Below are 18,291 nucleotides of genomic sequence, written 5' to 3' on the forward strand. Positions count from 1 at the left end.
ACTTTCATAGTATGTTTTGGTGGTCTCAATAATATCATGAACATTTTATTTTGTGTATTTTTTGACCGTAGTGCCTTGGAAGAATTTTAAATACTTTTGATATTGAATGAATGAGATGGCTGTACTTTTGATTTGATATTTGTCTGTTGAATGGGCTTATTCTAGTTTTCTTTCATGGTTTGCTCTTGATTTCGTATTTTATGCGTTGAGCCACTCCCACCTGAGTGACGTTTTCGACCTCCGTTTGCGATCCCGCTCTCTGTGGCCCTTCGGGAGGGGTCAGGGGGTGGGGTAGTGATAGTTATGGTATCAGAATAGTCAGGATATGATTCTTGGCCTTGAGAGTCTTAAAAGTATCTGTAGGATAGTTCTTTGATAGGCTAGTAACTGAGTGTTTATATTTTAGGTCAAAGATGCAAAGGACATATACCACCAACACGAGTTCAAGTAATGGGAACCCCGAGGCCTTCTATGAACTCTTCAGAGCTTTGGGGGCCATGACGCAAATGATGATAAAAGCTATACCGGCCCCGTCTACCCCCGCCTCTGATATGAATGATAGTAATCTTATAGAAAGGTTTGGGAGCTTGGCACCTCCAAACTTTGTAGGGTATGGGGGAGTAGAAAAGGCTGAGAGATGGAGAAGGCAGATGGAAAAGAACTTTGAAGTTTTAAATTGCACCAATGAGCTGAAAGTTAGGCTGGGTACCTTTATGCTCGAAGGACAAGCTGAGCTCAGATGGAGCTCAGCAAATTAGTCGCAGGAAGGGTTAAGAGTCGTGACTACTTGGGAGAATTTTCTAGGAATCTTTTATGAGAAATATTTCCCTGACTCTGTAAAGGAAAGGAAAGAGGTAGAATTCATAGTGCTGCAACAAGGGGAATATGTCCGTTGAGCAATATGCAGTGAAGTTTGATGAACTCTCCAGATATGCACCGCATATTATTAGCTCTGAGGTGCGAAAGACTAGTAAATTTGAGAGGGGCCTTCGGCTCGATTTAAGGAGAAGGATTATCACAGCAAACCTCATGTAACAATCCTAAAATTTCAAAAAAAAAAAAAAAAAAAAAAAAAAGGGAGAAAATATGTTTTTAAATAGGTGATGGTCTGTTTGAATATGATGGTCCTTGGGGACCATCACTATTTTCAAAAGTTTTTGCCTTTGCCTTTGCCTTTACTTTTTCTTTTGCCTGCTTTTGCCTCCTGCTGCTTGCAGCTGGCCACGTCCTTTAGCGGACGTGGTTTTCGTATGTTAAAAGCAGACGCTTAACGCGACACCTCAGGTATGAGGTAAAGCGTAATAAATATTATAATAATATGTTCTAAGAATTTAAATAGGGGAGGTGAGCTCTCCTACCCTAGAAAATTTTGAGATCTCTCTTTCTAGCCGAATTTTATCGAAGTTCCCTCTCAAATATTTTTGGGTAAGTGACATCGTCTTCCTGAAAAATAGTCTATTTCTAATAAATAGTGATATTTTCGTCTAGGATCTTTATTTTATCAGTTTTGTGTGTAAGTGACCTCATTGTCTCGAAAAATAATCCATTCTTTTTAAAAATAAAATGAAATAATTATTTCTGCTTATTATCATGAATTTTAGGCGCGATAAATTTTATGCGCACGTGACCTCATTATGTTGAAAAATAATCTTTTTAATAAAAATCTTGATATTTTATCTATATTAGAAATTTTAAATGCTGTAAATTCTTAGAAAAATAAATTTATTTATTTTTCTTGGCTATTGTTAGAAAATTTTAGATACTATCAAATTATTAGAAATAAATGTGATATTTCTGCTTTTAGTAAAATTGTGATATTTCTTTCTACTGTTTTGAATATTTAGACATTGTAAAATTCATGTGCAAATGACTGCCTTATTATTTAAAAATTGACATTTTTGCAATTGATTATAGTATTGCTGTGAAATGTTTATTTGTGAATTGATATTCCATAAATTGTGATAATTCCGTATTCTTGAATTTTTATAAGAGTTTTTCTATAAATATTAACATGGAAATTATGCTAGAATGCCTTTACAAACTGCTACCTTTCTAAATTTGAGCCCAAAATATTTGATTGGTTATTTTAGAAATGTTATGGAAAGTGACTGTTATTAATGGTTTCAGTGAAATTCATATTAATGATTTCAGTGATATATTGAGTACATGATATTGCTGCTTTCGAATGTTTAAAGAGATTTAGAAATAATTTAAGTATGCAAGTGGACTCATCCGGTTCGCCGGTGAGGTATAAGTGGACCTATCTGGGACGCCGGTAGGGATTAAGTGGACTCATCCGGTACGCCGGTGAGGTATAAGTGGACCTGCAGGGATTAAGTGGACCTATCTGGGACGCCGATAGGGATTAAGTGGACCCATCAGGACGCTGATGGGGTATATAGGTGACCTACTTGGGACGTCAATAGGGTATTTTGTGAAATCCTTTGAATTATGCACTACCGTTAAAGTGTTGTATGCATTTCAATTATTCGGATTATACTTAATTATGCATTTATTGAAAGTGAAACTGTTGATGCATTTCTGTTAATAGATCTCATTTTGGAAAATATTGATATCTTTCAATCATGATTATTTTTAGGATTATGATGATCACTTACTGAGTAGCCAAACTCATCAAACTATGGTAAACATTTTTTCAGGATAACTACGGATTCATTTTGAGTGATAGTCAAGATCAACCTTGGAAGATACTGTTGTTGTGCTTGCTTTCTTTATTTACTTTGTAAGACCCCGCCACTGTAAATTTGTCCTATCAATAGATGTATATATGTTTTGTCTGTCACATCTCAGGAATAACAGTATTGTAAATTCTTGGGGTGTGACACCTCAAGACCTTCTCCGCGCTGGTGGACTTGGCCCTAAAGATGGAGAGAGATGATGACGACTTTCGGGCAAGAAGAGATGGAAGGTTGGGTGTCGCCCAGTCTGGGAGTTTTAAGAAGAAGGCACGACGACCTCCAAGGAGAGAGTTTAAGGGGAGAAACAATCAAGGTGGTGTTAGGATCCCGGGGGTTGTTCCAAGTGATGTGAGGGGCAACTGACGCCCAGTCTGCCCTCACTGTGGTTTGGGAAACCACTTTCAGTGCGGCAAATTAGGCCACCTAGTGAAAGACTGTCCCGTCAGGGGATCAGAAGACCGACTGAGGGCTCAAGGGTGGGTGTTCGCCCTGACCGAGCAAGAGGCTAAGGCATCAACCTCTGTGATTCGAGGTATGCTTTTTGTATGTGGAATTGAAGCAAAAGTTTTAATTGATCCTGGATCTTCCCATTCATTTTTTGCACCACACTTTGCATGTCACTTGGATGATAAGCCTGTACAACTTGTTTGGACTTTAGTAGTATGTATTCCTATGGGAGAGTCAATAAAAACTGATATAATGTATAAACAGTGTAGAGTTGTGGTTGAAGGGCATTTGTTACCTAAAGATTTGGTACTCTTGGATGTTCGAGACTTTGATATTATTTTGGTTATGGATTGGTTGTCTACCCACTATGCTACAGTGAATTGTTTTGATAAGATTGTAACTTTTAAATACCCAGGTCAACCTGAATTATATCTTAAGGGCATTAAGGATGTTTCTCCTTTACACATCATCTCAGCCCTTTAGGCCTCTTGCCTGTTGGCCAAAAGATGTGTTGGTTACTTGACTTATGTAGTAGAAAACTGGGGTGTTTTGTCTAAATTAGAAGAGATACCAGTGGTGAGAGAATATCAAATGTCTTCCCTTAAGAGTTAACTTCTCTGCCCCCGGTTAGAGAGATTGAATTTAAAATAGAGGTGACCCCTGGTACTACTCCTATTTCTAAAGCCCCGTATAGGATGGCACCAGCTGAGGTAAAAGATTTGAAGGAGCAGTTACAAGAATTATTGGATGAGGGGTTCATCCGACCCAGTGTGTCACCATGGGGTGCACCGGTTCTATTTGTGAAGAAGAAAGATGGGTCCTTGAGGCTATGCATTGACTATAGACAGTTGAATCAGGTTACAGTAAAGAGTAAACACCCGTTGCCCAGAATTGATGATTTATTTGATCAACTACAAGGGCCCAAGTATTTTCTAAGATTGACCTCCGGTCCGGGTACCACCAATTGCGTGTTAAGGAAGAGGAGATCTCCAAGACTGTGTTTAGGACTCGTTATGGCTACTACGAGTTCTTAGTCATACATTTTGGATTAACGAATGCACTGGCCGTGTTTATGAATCTGATGAACAGAGTCTTTAGGCCATATCTGGATAACTTTGTAGTAGTCTTTATAGATGGTATTTTGGTATATTCCAAGAATCAGACAGATCATGAGCAACATTTAAGAGTGGTCCTCCATACTCTAAGGACGGAGAAATTGTATGCTGATCTCAACAAAAGTGAATTCTGGATCCCAAGTGTGGCTTTCCTCGGGCACATTATTTCCAAAGAAGGGATTGCTATGGATCCTTGTGAGATTGAGGCTATGCTTAAATGGGAAAGACTAATGAATGTATCTGAAGTTCGCAGTTTCTTAGGACTAGCAGGGTATTACAGGCATTTTGTTGAGGGGTTATATAAAATAGCACTTCCCCTAACCCGCCTAACCTAAAAGGAAGTTAAGTTTGTATGGTCCGATAACTGTAAGAGAAGCTTTCAGGAATTAAAAAAGAGACTGACTACAGCCTCGGTACTGACCTTGCCCGAGGGGAATGAAGATTTTGTGATTTTTACTAATGCCTCACACAAAGGACTTGGGTGTGTACTGATGCAAAGGGGAAATGTTATATCCTATGCCTCCAGGTAGTTAAAGTCGTACGAGCAAAACTATCCCACTCATGATTTAGAATTAGCAGCTATGGTTTTTGCCCTAAAAATTTGGAGACATTATCTGTATGGAACTCAATTTAAAGTATTCACTGACCATAAGAGCCTCAAGTACTTGTTTTCTCAGAAAGAATTAAATATGAGACAAAGAAGATGGATGGACTTGCACAATGATTATGATTGTACCATCAACTACCACCTGGGTAAGACTAATGTTGTGGCAGATGCTTTAAGTAGGAAGCCTGTGGGGTGAATGGCTCACATGATGGTTTGAGAGATGAAGTTACTAATAGATGTAGTGAATGGCACCCAACCCTACCCCTTGATGATGGAAAAGGAATAATTTCATGCATAAGAATAGGGCCCCATCTCTTTCAGCAAATTCGAGTAGCACAAAAGGAGGATCCTCAGTTCATGAAAATTTTTGAGGAAATAAAGTCAAGAGGGTAAGGAGGATTTTGTTTTGGGCAGTGATGATATGTTAAGATTTAAAGGTCGGATTTGTATATCTGACAATGAGAAGGTAAAAAGGGCAATTTTAGAAGAAGCACACCACTCCCGTTATACTATACATCCAAGGAGCACAAAAATATAGCAGGATCTAAAAAGATTCAATTGGTGGAATAACATGAAGAGGGAAGTAGCACAATTTGTTTCCAAGTGCTTGACTTGTCTGCAAGTGAAGGCTGAACATTAGAAACCTGCTGGATAGTTACAACCCTTACCTGTGCCAGAATGGAAGTGGGAGCACCTAACTATAGATTTTGTGTTTGGCATGCCAAGATCAAGTTTGGGACATGATATTATTTGGGTTATTGTGGACCGACTCACTAAAGCTGCTCATTTCTTGTTAGTCTGTACTACTTATTCCATGGATAAATTGGTCCAACTATACATCAAGGAGATAGTAAGGATGCATGGGGTGCATGTTCGTATTGTGCCTGACAGAGACCCCAGATTTACTTCAAGGTTTTGGAACAGCCTATAGTTGACTATGGGGACCAAACTCACTTTTAGTATAGCTTTCCTCCCTTAGACAGGTGGATAGTTGAAAAGGACCATACAGACCCTAGAAGATATGTTGAGGGCTTGGACCCTTTGAGATTTTAGTAAGAATTGGGGGTGTGGCTCGATTGGCCCTACCGCTTGAGTTAGCCAATATTCATAATGTGTTTCATGTGTCGTTATTAACAAAGTATCAGCTCGATCGGTCCCACATTTTTTAATATGAGCCAATCTAAATCAGAAAGGATTTAACGTATATAGAACAACCTATTGAGATACTGGATAGAAGAATTCAGATTTTGTGTCAGAAAGAGATTCCTCTAGTCTGGGTTTTATGGCAATATCATTCAAGGGAAGAATCAACATGGGAGCGAGAAGATGAAATACGGGCCTTGTACCCCCATTTATTCATTTAACAATTTTGAGGATAAAATCTTTTTAAGGGGGGGATGATGTGATGACCCAGACTTTTTCTTGGCTAGTTAGCGTGCATGGCGGGATAAAGAGGAAGAAGTATCAGTACCGGCTGTGTTCTGTGTAGTGCTGGTTGTGAAGAGGAAGAAGTACCAGCATCGGTTGTGTTGTGTGCAGCGCCTGCTGTGAAGAGGAAGAAGTACCAGCACCAGCTATGTTGTGTGTAGCGCCGATTGTGAAGAGGAAGAAGTACCAGCGCCGGCTGTGTTTTGGGCACAACCAGTTGTGAAGAGGAAGAAGTACTAATGCCGGCTGTGTTGTGTTCTGCGCCAGCTGTGAAGAGGATGAAGTACCAACACCGGCTGTGTCTCTGACATGCATGTATTAATAGTGCCACTTGTTGAGTGCATGCTGTTTGAGTGCCACTTGTCCAGATTTTGAAGTCTTTTGACATCACTTGGACAACCACCCCACCCTCATGAGTACTTAAGCCTCCTTTCTCACCCACGCCACTCACTCTTCCCTCATCTCTTCTCTCTCTCTATGCAAAGGTTCAAAGAAGTGACTATTGGAGGGTAGCCATTGTTGGGTGAGTGAGAGTTGTGAAAGGAAAATTGAAGAAGGCACCATTGTTGTTTAGGTAAGTGGATCCAGCACCATTGCCTTGTAGTCATAAGGATGCATGTGAAATGAGCAAGGAAAGTGTATGTGATGTAGAAAATCCTTATGCCTTTTTCACTGAAACTTGGGGTTTTTGCTCTATAATGGAAGTGGATACTAAGACTGAATGTATGATTCTTAGATTATGTAATAAATGCATGTTATGTGTGTACATTGGGAGAGAATGGTTGTTATCATGTTCTTCACCATGAAATGAAGGTCCTGGAATGTGTTCTTGAGACATGTTATATGCCACTGTGAAATTTCAGAAATACGTGTGTTCTTGAAAGAGGCTTTTGAACAGCCAATTGGGGTGCGATTGACCTCAAATCATCGTCATTAGAAATATGTATGAGTCTAGTAAAGTGTTCATATTTTCCCACTATTGAAATTCTTTACAAAAATGAAGCTATATTTCAAAATGAGAAGGTATATCATTGTTGACTATTTTCTTGGATTTTTCACCAATACCACTATAGTCACTAATTTTAAATAACCAAATGAAGTTCATTTTCGTCCAAACCACAACCATTTGAAAGATCTTTTATGGGCTAAAATTTTCATGGGAAACTATTTTGAAACTCTTCTTAGATTGAAAGTTATACTTCGTTTTGTGAAGGTATGTTACTATGAATAGTATTGAAAAACTCTAGAACTATTATTTTGTTTGGCATGAATCTATGAATTACCAAATGGAGTCCAAATGCTTGCAAATTAACGTTTTTAGAAATATGTATATCTTAGCTCAAACTTTGATTTGGAACCCATTACAAGTTGCTTCACGGTTTGGGTGTCATAATGATATCAAGTGGGGTATATCGGCGTCCCTTGTGCACCACAGGGTGCACCTAGTAAACCCTCAACTCTTTGAACCTTTAAGAGGCCAAACATGGTCCAATTGTCTTCAAACCACCTCATTTGAAAAATAGGTGTGTTTAGTACAAAATTGGTTTCGGAACCGTCTTCAAACTCTAAGCGGTTCAAAGGTTACGACCTTAATTGTACACGTACATCATTGCCCTTGTGGTAGAAAATTGAGCAGTAAGGCTTAATTGGAATAATGTCACTATTAATATGGTACTGTCACTATGATATTGCTGAAATATGAAATGCCACTATCATAATGTGATATTGCTATTATCATGATGAGATACTGATATCATCATAATGTGATACTATGTTACTTATATGATATGTGAATGGATTCCTACTATGTGAATGATGGTACCGTGTCGCTTATGTGATATGTGAATGGGTACCTACTGTGTGAATAATAGTACCGTGTTGCTTATGTGATATGTGAATGGGTACCTAATGTGTGAATGATGGTACCGTGTTGTTTATGTGATATGTGAATGGGTACCTACTGTGTGAATGATGGTACCGTGTTGTTTACGTGATATGTGAATGGGCACCTACTGTGTGAATGATGGTGTTGGCAGCTGCCTGATGGGAAGGGAACCTACTGTGTGAATGATGGTGCTGGTAGCTGCGATCTTTTCGTAACTCCCCATGATAGGACGGGAGTCAGGATGTTAATATTTGAGAGGGTCGCTCCCCCCGATCTATATGGGCATTACACATTGGGTTACCCAATGATACCGTAATGCTCTCTCGTCAGATGGGCATAAGGAGAGGGTCGCGTCCTGCAAGGCCACTGCCTATCGAAAATCCCAAAGTGCACTGGGGATGTCTTTGTGTGTGAGGGCATTACGAAGTGGGGCACCCACTTGTCATTATCCTTCCTCCTTAATGAGGGTAGAGGTTTTAAGAGGCATGATTGTCTTCATCTTAGCAAAAGAACTTTTACTTCGAGAGTAGGCTTTTCTAGTTTTGTAACTGTGATCTGTTGACCTTACTATTCTTCTTTAAGTAAGGTGATTGTGACTTATGCATTGAATATTTAACTGTTTTTATTATATTACTGTTAGAGTGTTGAGAAGCATGTTGAGGGACTTCACTTGATACCTTGTGAATATACTTATATGTGCATTGAATCTTGTTATCACTGTTATGCTAGTTGGAATGCAGTGGTATAGATCTACTTACAGGGCTTTTAGCTCATTCCATCTTATTTACATAACTGTAGAGTGAAGGGCATTGGCATCTGTGCTTAAGGTGGGTGACCATTTTGGGATTGAAGCTCAAAGTCAAGAAGTTTAGAAAGCCGTCCTCAGACAACTTTCATAGTATGTTTTGGTGGTCTCAATAATATGATGAACATTTTATTTTGTGTATTTTTTGCCCGTAGTGCCTTGGAAGAATTTTAAATACTTTTGATATTGAATGAATGAGATGGCTGTACTTTTGATTTGATATTTGTCTGTTGAATGGGCTTATTCTAGTTTTCTTTCATGGTTTGCTCTTGATTCCGTATTTTATGCGTTTAGCCACTCCCACCTGAGTGACGTTTACGACCTCCGTTTGCGATCCCGCGCTCTGTCGCCCTTCAGCATGGGTCAGGGGTTGGGGTAGTGATGGGTATGGTATCAGAACAGCCAGGATATGATTCTTGGCCTTGAGAGTCTTAGGAGTATCTGTAGGATAGTTCTTTGATAGGCTAGTAACTGAGTGTTTATGTTTTAGGTAAGAGATGCAAAGGACATATACCACCAACACGAGTTCAAGTAATGGGAACCCCGAGGCCTTCAGTGAACTCTTCAGAGCTTTGGGGGCCATGATACAAATGATGATAAAAGCTATACCGGCCCCGTCTACCCTTGCCTCTGATATGAATGATAGTAATCTGATAGAAAGGTTTGGGAGACTGACACCTCCAAACTTTGTTGGGTATGGGGGAGTAGAAAAGGCTGAGAGATGGAGAAGGCAGATGGAAAAGATCTTTGAAGTTTTAAATTGCACCAATGAGAAGAAAGTTAGGCTAGGTACCTTTATGCTAGAAGGACAAGCTGAGCACAGATGGAGCTCAGTAAATTAGTCGCAGGAAGGGTCAAGAGTCGTGACTACTTGGTTGAATTTTTTAGGAATCTTTTATGAGAAATATTTCCCTGACTCTGTAAAGGAAAGGAAAGAGGTAGAATTCATAGAGCTGCAACAAGGGGAGTATGTCCGTTGAGCAATATGCAGTGAAGTTTGATGAACTCTCCAGATATGCACCGCATATTATTAGCTCTGAGGTGGTTGAATGAATGAGATGGTTGTACTTTTGATTTGATATTTGTCTGTTGAATGGATTTATTCTAGTTTTCTTTCATGGTTTGCTCTTGATTCTGTGTTTTATGCGTTGAGCTACTCCCACTTGAATGACATTCGTAACCTTTGGTCACGATCCCGCGCTCTGTCGCCCTATGGCAGTGGTCAGGGCGGGGGGTCGTGACAGTCATAGTCCCTCGGTTGAGCATACTCTGATTTCATCAAGGCATAACCTATTAGAACCCTTATCGGATAGTTTTTTATGCCTTGGTAACATAGATTTTTCCCAATCGACTGGCCTAGCTCTTCAAGGTCAGTCTAGTATCATCAAACATCATTTTCTTAATATGGTCTATGAAGGACCATACTCTCACTGAGTTTATGTTCCACTATATTATTTCATTTTATACGCACTCATAAGGCCTTTAATGGCCACACTCACCCAACACATGTGCCCTTACCTTTTTGTATACAAGATGATTGGTCTAATTATATTTAGTTCCAAATATAAAACTTTAGCTGATCTAAAAGAAATCATCAAATATAATAGTTAATGGTCTCTAAAGTGGGATCAAGGAGTTCAATTTTGCCTCTTACATGCTATAACATGTTGAGGTTACATTATCTTGTTTTAACTTCTTTTCGATGTTCAGATATGTATATCTCGAGTCATATTGATATACATCATTATGGATGTATGGGTGTATATCTCTTGATAAGATTAGGTATCAAGAAGATAAGAAGAGACCAAGTTAAAGTTACTTGGCCATCAAGTTATCATACTATATTTATCTCCTTTAAATGTGTGATTGTCCTCTATATATAGAGGTACTTATTGATGTAAACATTAATTAAAAAATAGTGAAGATGTAGCCAGTAGGGCTTCGGATCCGTGGACGTAAGGCTTCGGCCTGAACCATGCATGTTCTCTCTCCATTATGTTATCTTTCCATTCTCCATTCAATGTTTGTGCATGTATGCTCCTACAAATTCTAATATGGTATCAGAGTGGTGCAGAGGAAGCTCCACTATCAACTATCTGTTGCCAATTTGGTGGTGATTTTCAAAGGTCATCGACTCCATGAGCATAATTACAGGACTTCGGCGTGTAAGGACAATTCCCTTGTTGGAATCTTGTGCAGAGTTTGGTTTTGAAGAAGATCCGACCATAGCTTGGGTTCCCTCTGGGTCGAGAAGGAAAGGGATCAATGGGATTTGGAGGATAGAAGGAAAATGAAAGCCTGAGTTTTTTGGAGGGGTGAAAATTATGGTTAGGGTTTTGGGGTTCGAAGTCTTCATCAGTGGGCCACATGATGGGGTGGTCATGAGAGTAAGGGGGCCACAGCTCCGAGGGGGGGTTCATGGGTTGGACTTTGCGTAGAGCGAGAGAAACCTAAGCCCCAGAGAGAGACGACGTAAATTCAAGAGAGCATGAACAAGAAAGCTAGAGAGAGAGAGAGAGCGGGAGAGGGAAAAAAAAAAAACAGGAGAAGAAAGTGCTAAAAAAAAGTGCCTCTTGTTTGATGATCAAATTTCTCGATCCTGGTTAATGATAAAGTTTTTGGTTACTTGATCCCATTTGATGATGGAGTTTTCTGTTACTCCATCAGGTGTGATGATCGAGTTTACTCTATCCTGTTGTTTCCGGATGCTTATATTTCAATGATCGAGTTTTTCGTTACTCAATCCTATTGGATGATGGAGTTTTTCATTGCTTCATCTAGTGAGATGATTGAATTTCTTTCCATTATTCAAGCTTGTTTATTGATCGACTTTTTCGTTACTCGATCCTGAAAATTCTAAAGACATGAAGATCACTACTCGTTTTGTTCTTCAAGCAATCTGAAGATCACTACTTGTTTTTAACAACTTAGTATTGTTCAAACTCCAAATACTTTGTGTTAAAACATCTTGAGTTTGAGGGGGAGTGCTGGGATATGGATATCTCAAGTTCATATTGATAATCATCATTATGGATATATGGGTATATATTTCTTGATAAGATTAGGTATCTAGAAGATAAGAAAAGACTAAGTCAAAGTTACTTGGCCATCAAGTTATCATTGGTTAAGTACCTCGATCTCGCTCTCTGGGCAGGATTGACTTTGTGGCATGGTTTCGAGATGGACTCGGGACCTGAGATCTCTCTCTCAGAAACCACGTAAAGAAGTTGTGGGCAAGAATACCAACCGGTGAGAGAAGAATTAGGATCGTGAGGCGGGACTTGCCTCACGTGAGTCCGTGACACACTTGGGCTAGCTCGTGTGGGCGCCAGTTCGAAATCGCCTCCCTTGACCTACTTTCTTCTCTTCCTGCAACCACACACACACATATTAATATACAAGACAAGTGGGTCAGGAGACCCCACCTTATGTTTGGACGAATGCACATGAGAGTGCACATTCATAGGGGAAATGGAGAGATGAAGACCAGTTTGGCTTTCTCCTGGCTCTTCAGAAGAAAAGAAAAAACAAGATGAAAGGCTACTATGGATTTCAACTAGTCTTTCAAAAGGGAAAGGAAATATGAGGGCTAGTTTTCTTTTCACCTAGTACCTCATGTATGAATGAAGAGCAAAGAAGCTAGTTTGATTTTCACCTAGCCCCTTCCATGACATGAAGTTTAAAAGAAATTTAATTTTAGATGAAGGGAGAAAGAAGAAGCATACACAGATGTCGGCTGGTGCTACCATTTGTGTTATGGAAAGAAGGGAGGAGAGTAACACAGGCAGCAGCTAGCGTTGCTGCCTATTTAAGAGAAAGCTCTTTCATAGACGGCGGCTGCTGCCTGTGAAAGAGGCTGAGAAGTAGTGAAACGAGGGAAGAAGAGTTCACAGACGACTGCTAACACTGCCGTCTGTGACAAGAGAAGGAAAGAGAAAGAAGAGATAGAGTGAGATTTCACAGACGCGTTTGATACTACAGTTAGTGACAAGAGAGAAAAGGAAGAGAGAAAGATCTTCACAGATGGTGGTTGATACTGTCGTCTGTGATGAGAGAAGAGAGAGATAAAAGAGAGAGAGGAGGCTCACAGACAACGGCTGACACTGCCGTCTGTGATAAGAAAGAAGAAAAGAAAGAAGAGGGAGAAAATTCTCAAATGGTGGTTGATACTGCCCTCTGTGACAAGAGAGAAGAGAAGAAGAAAGAGAAGAGAGAATTCGCAGACGGCAGTTGATACTGCCGTCTATGAAGAAGGAAAGAGGGAGAAGGAGAGAAAAGTGAAAATAGAGGCTACATCGAGACTCGAAAGTATGAGCAGACCCGCGTTGCTACCTCTGTAAGAGAGAGGAAGAAAGGGGGAGAGAAAGAAGAGAGAGAAGGAAAGAAAGAAAGAAGAAAGGGAGAAGGGAAAGGTACATTGACTACAATGAGGCCCACAAATACGAGCAGGCCCACATCGCCGCCCTTTCAAGGAGAGGGGGAGATCACAAGGGATGCATCGAGACCCGCAAGTATGAGCAGGCCCATGTCGCTACCCCCTATGAGGAGAGAGAGAACCAAGCGGGAGAACTAAAAAGAGAGAAAGGGTAGACAGAGAAGAAAGAGAGAGAAGGGTGGAGGCGCAGATGACGGTTGATACTACCGTTTGTGAAGGTGGAAAGGAGACAGGAGAAGAGAGAGAAGAAGAAGAGAGAGAAGAAGAAATAAAAGAGAGAGAAAGAAAAGAGAGAAAGAGGGAAGAGGAGAGAGAAAGAAAAGAGAGACAAAGAAAGAGAAGAGAGAGAAAGAAAGAAGAGAAAAAGAGAGAAAGAGAAGAGAGACAAAGAGAGAGAAAAGAGAAAAGAAAGATAAGAGAGAGAAAGAAAGAGAAGAGAGTTAGAAAGAGAAGAGAGAGAAAGAAGAGGGAGAAAGAAAGAAGTGAGAGAAAGAAAGAGAAGAGCGATAAATAGAGAGAAGAGGAGGAGAGAGAAAGTTACTTAGGGGTATCATGCAAAGTCTTCTCTCTCTTATCTCTCTCTCCCAAACTTAGAGCCCAACTCAAGCATAAAAAGAACTTTTTATTGATTGTGGAATCTCCCCCTCAATGAGCAGCGTACATGTTTATATAGAAGTGGGACCCAAATGTGGGTGTACAAGCAATTTTTGACCTAATTTTTGAAAATTAGTCATTAAAATAATTAAATAAATTCTAAAAAAATGGAGCAAACTGATGATTTTGCATTTACATAAACAATATGAGTAATTTCAAATGATTCCCTATGGAGGCCATTGAACCGTGTGATTTTTCCATAGCTGATTCGGGGCTTTTCTGGCCACCATCCGGTCGATAGATTATTATTTTCTTGATGAGCTCAAGAAGACGATCATTTTGGTACCAATTTTGATCCATGGTCTGAGTTTTGAACCATGATCATGATGTGACAAAACATGGAGAAACGTGCGATCTTTGTTTTAAGATATGGACCGTTTCTCAGTGTTTTTTTCTAATTTGTTGGTTGTAGCATGACTTGTTAGGTGCCACGATCTCGCCTCCCTGGATCTAGGTGATCGGGTGACAATGTCTTGGGTTAAAAAAACCTTGGACTTGAGATCGCTCTCTCGGGAACCTTGTTCAAGAACAAGGGAAGGTATCCAATTAGTGAGAGAGGAATTTTTGGTATGAGGTGGGGACCAACCTCAACTGGGCCATGAATTATTCGGGCTGAATCACGTGGGCGTCCTCTTAGATCATGTCAAAAAGCCCCCCAGTTGCTTTAGCTGGTGCGGAATCACCTCCCCTGACTTGAAATCTCCTTGTTTTTTTGTAAAACACTACTATGGTTAATTTGCAAGACAAGTGGGTTGAAGGACCCACCCTTGTCTTAGGAAAATGCACATTCATATGGTTAAGTGGAACCCTCGAGCAAAGGTCTAAAAGAGAAGAACACTTGATGAAGGGACGAGACTAGCATGATAGCCAGACAATGTCCGACTTGGAGTGCTAGCAAGACAGGCATGGTACTCAGGACCAGCATGAAGGAAAAACTACTTGAAACCGAGGTCGATATGACGGTGCTAGGGTAGGTCGACCCTCAATCAAGTGAGAAGAGGAGAGAATGAAAAGAAAGCATGAGACGGTGAAGAGATAAGGTCCCAACGGTGCTAGGCGTTGCCACCCACGACCGTGGAGTAGCAATGTCATGACCCTTGGATGGTGCTAGACACTACTGATCACGGCTAGAGGGGGAGCAGGGAACTACATACAACACTAAGCATCTCCATTGGCAACACAAGAAGGCAGTGCACCCATGCACGAGCGGCAATAGCCTCTCGTGAAGCACGCGATGATAGCCATTTGCGAAGTGCATGACAATAGTTCTCGTGAGGCACATGGTGATAGGAGTGGGACACGAGAGGAACGACGATGAGCATTGAATGCACAAAAGAGGCTCACGGACAGTGATAGGCACCACGCGCACGAGGGAAGCTCACGGATGACGATAGGTGTTGCCGAGACCTATTGCGGGTGGCGATGGGCACCGCCATCTACGATAGGCGCGCAACAAGGGGAGACCAGTGTGGGCGACCACAGGTTTCACCATTCTTCACTGAGATGTCGAGGATACGTCTGTGGACGGAAATGAGCAGCGCCGTCTGTAGACCTTACCGAGAGATAGAAGTGAACAAAAGAAGAAGAAATAAACTCATGCATGGCGCTGCCATAACCATGCGCGACCTGTGAGACCATAGGAGTGGCATGCACAACATTGCCATTGCCTTGCATGGCCTTTGAGAGGAGCTTAGACGGAGGAGAGGAAGAAGAAAGAGAAGAAGAGAAAGAAGAAGAAAAGAAAAAGAAGAGAGAGAAGATTTACCTTGAGCTTAGGGGTACTGGTCCAAAAGTTTATCTCATCTTGCTCTCTCTCCAAACATGACCCAACAATGAGAAGAAAGAGAAACTATATTCAGTAAAAACTCCCTCTTTGTAAAGGGTAGAGTCCTCTGCGTACGATGATGGTACGTGGTATATATAGAATTTGCCCCAAACATGGGTGGATTGATCAAAATTAAACCTAATTGCTAAAAATTAAGATTTAATTGACTTAAAAGAAGTTAGAAAAGAGGGTGCAAAATGACAGATTTGCCCCTTCCTAACAATTTGTAAAATTCCATAACAGTCCATGTGTTGCCCTAGAACGTGCATGATTTTTCATGGATGATCCGGGGTCATTTTGATGCCCGTTTGATCAAAAAAATGAATGTTTTCTTGTAGGGCTTGACATAGCGATCGATTTGATACTAACTTTGAGCCATGGATTGTGTTTTTAGGGCACGATCATGTGACTTGAATTTTGGTTTAATCTTGAAACTTCAAATCGATAGTGTGCTCGTTCCTTGATGTTTTTCTGTGATTTCTTTGCTAGATAGCACTGATCATGCTGTTACGATCGCGAGGAAACAAACACAGCTCAAATCCGTGCTCAAACGAAGATTTTACTACTTTGGACTTTTGCTCGGAATCTAGAATTTCGGCAACAAAACTTACAATCACTTCATCGACTTCGTGTAGAATCCGACCATTCATCATGTATGGGGTTCAGGTCAGAGATAACTGGTTAGGTGCCGTGATCTCACCCTCCGGATCTTTGACAATCGGGTTACACGCATCTCGGGTTTCGGGGAGACCCAAAACTTTGTGAGATCGCTCTCTCGGGAACCTCATTCGAGAACAAGGGTAGGTATTACCAACAGGTGAGAAATGAATTTAAGGTGGGTTTGGGACTTACTAAGACTGGCTCATGTGGGCTCCCTCTTAGATCACGAAGAAAGCCCCCCAGTAATAAAACTGGATAGGAATCGCCTCCCTTGGCTTCTATTCTCCTGTTTTGTGAATTCACACACACATATGGAAAATATTATAAGACAGGTGGGTCAACATACCTCATCTTGCCTTCTTGCAGGTGTACACTTTCAAAGAAGAAAAGAATAATGAGAGAAGAGAGATGGGGGAGAGAAGAATTTGACTAGGCGAGGAGATCAACGCAGTGACTAAGCTGGTGAATAATTGGCTTGCTGTGGTAGTAAAATGGACTCGATAACTTAGACTAGCTCACAGGATTACTACTAGACATCAATACCTATAGCGACTAGCTAAGCACAATGGTTAGTCTATTGTGGCAATAACGCAGGCATAATAATTTTGGCACAACAACATTACGGTTAGATGGTAAGACTACTATGAGAGGCTAACCTCGATCCCTCTTAATCAAATGAAAGAATAACATAATGAACATCATAAGGAAAGAATAAGAAGTGAGATAAGAGAAGAATGGAACCGAAAGGAGGGGAAGAAAGAAAGAGAATAGTGTGAGAGAAGAGAGAAGGAAGGAGAGAGGAGGGAGAAAGATGCATTCAGCGCTAGGCATTGCCGACTGTGTTAGAAGAAGAAGAGAGAGAGAACACAGTCGGCGTTAGGTGTCACTGGCTATGTTAGGGAGAGGGAGAAAGAAGGACCCAGTCGACACTTGGCATTGCTGGCTGTATTTTAAGAAGAGAGGAAAGAGAGACACAATTGACACTAGGCAATGCGGACTGTGTTAGACAAAGAAGAGAGAAGATTCAGTCGACACTAAGCTTCGCTGACTGTGTCAGACAAAGGAGAAAGAGAGGATGCAGTCGGCAATAGGCTTCGCCGACTGTGTCAGACAAAGGAGAAAGAGAGGATGTAGTCGGCACTAGGCTTCGCCAATTGTTAGACAGAGGAGAGTGAAGATGCAGTTAGCGTTAGGCTTCGCCGATTGCATCAGACATAGAAGAAAGTGTGGATGCAGTCGGCACTAGGCTATGCTGACTGTATTGGGCAGAGAAGAGAGGGAGAAGATGTAGTCAGTGCTAGGATTCACCGACTGTATTAGATAAAGAAGAGAGAGAAGATGCAATCGGTGCTAGGCTTCACCAACGGTATTAGACATAGAAGACAGGGAGATGATGCAGTCGGTGTTAGGATTCACAGACTATATTAGACAGAGAAAAGAGAAAAGATGCAGTCGGCACTAGGCTTCGCCGACTGTATTAGACAAAGAGGAGAGAGAAGATACAGTCGGTGCTCTGCTTCACCAACTATGTTAGACGAAGAGAGACATAAGATGCAGTCGGCACTAGGCGTCACCGACTGTGTGAGACGAAGAACATAAAGGGAGATAAAGATGAGAAGAAGAGAGAGAAAGAGAGATAAAGATGAGCAGAAGAGAGATAAAGAGATAAGAAGAAGAGAGAGAAAGAGAGAGAAAGATGAAAAGAAGAGAGAGAAAGAGAGATAAAGATGA

The sequence above is a fragment of the Amborella trichopoda genome, chromosome 8 (genome assembly GCF_054954075.1).
Source record: "Amborella trichopoda isolate Santa Cruz 75 chromosome 8, AtrichopodaSantaCruz75HAP2 v2.0, whole genome shotgun sequence".
Taxonomy (NCBI): domain Eukaryota; kingdom Viridiplantae; phylum Streptophyta; class Magnoliopsida; order Amborellales; family Amborellaceae; genus Amborella; species Amborella trichopoda.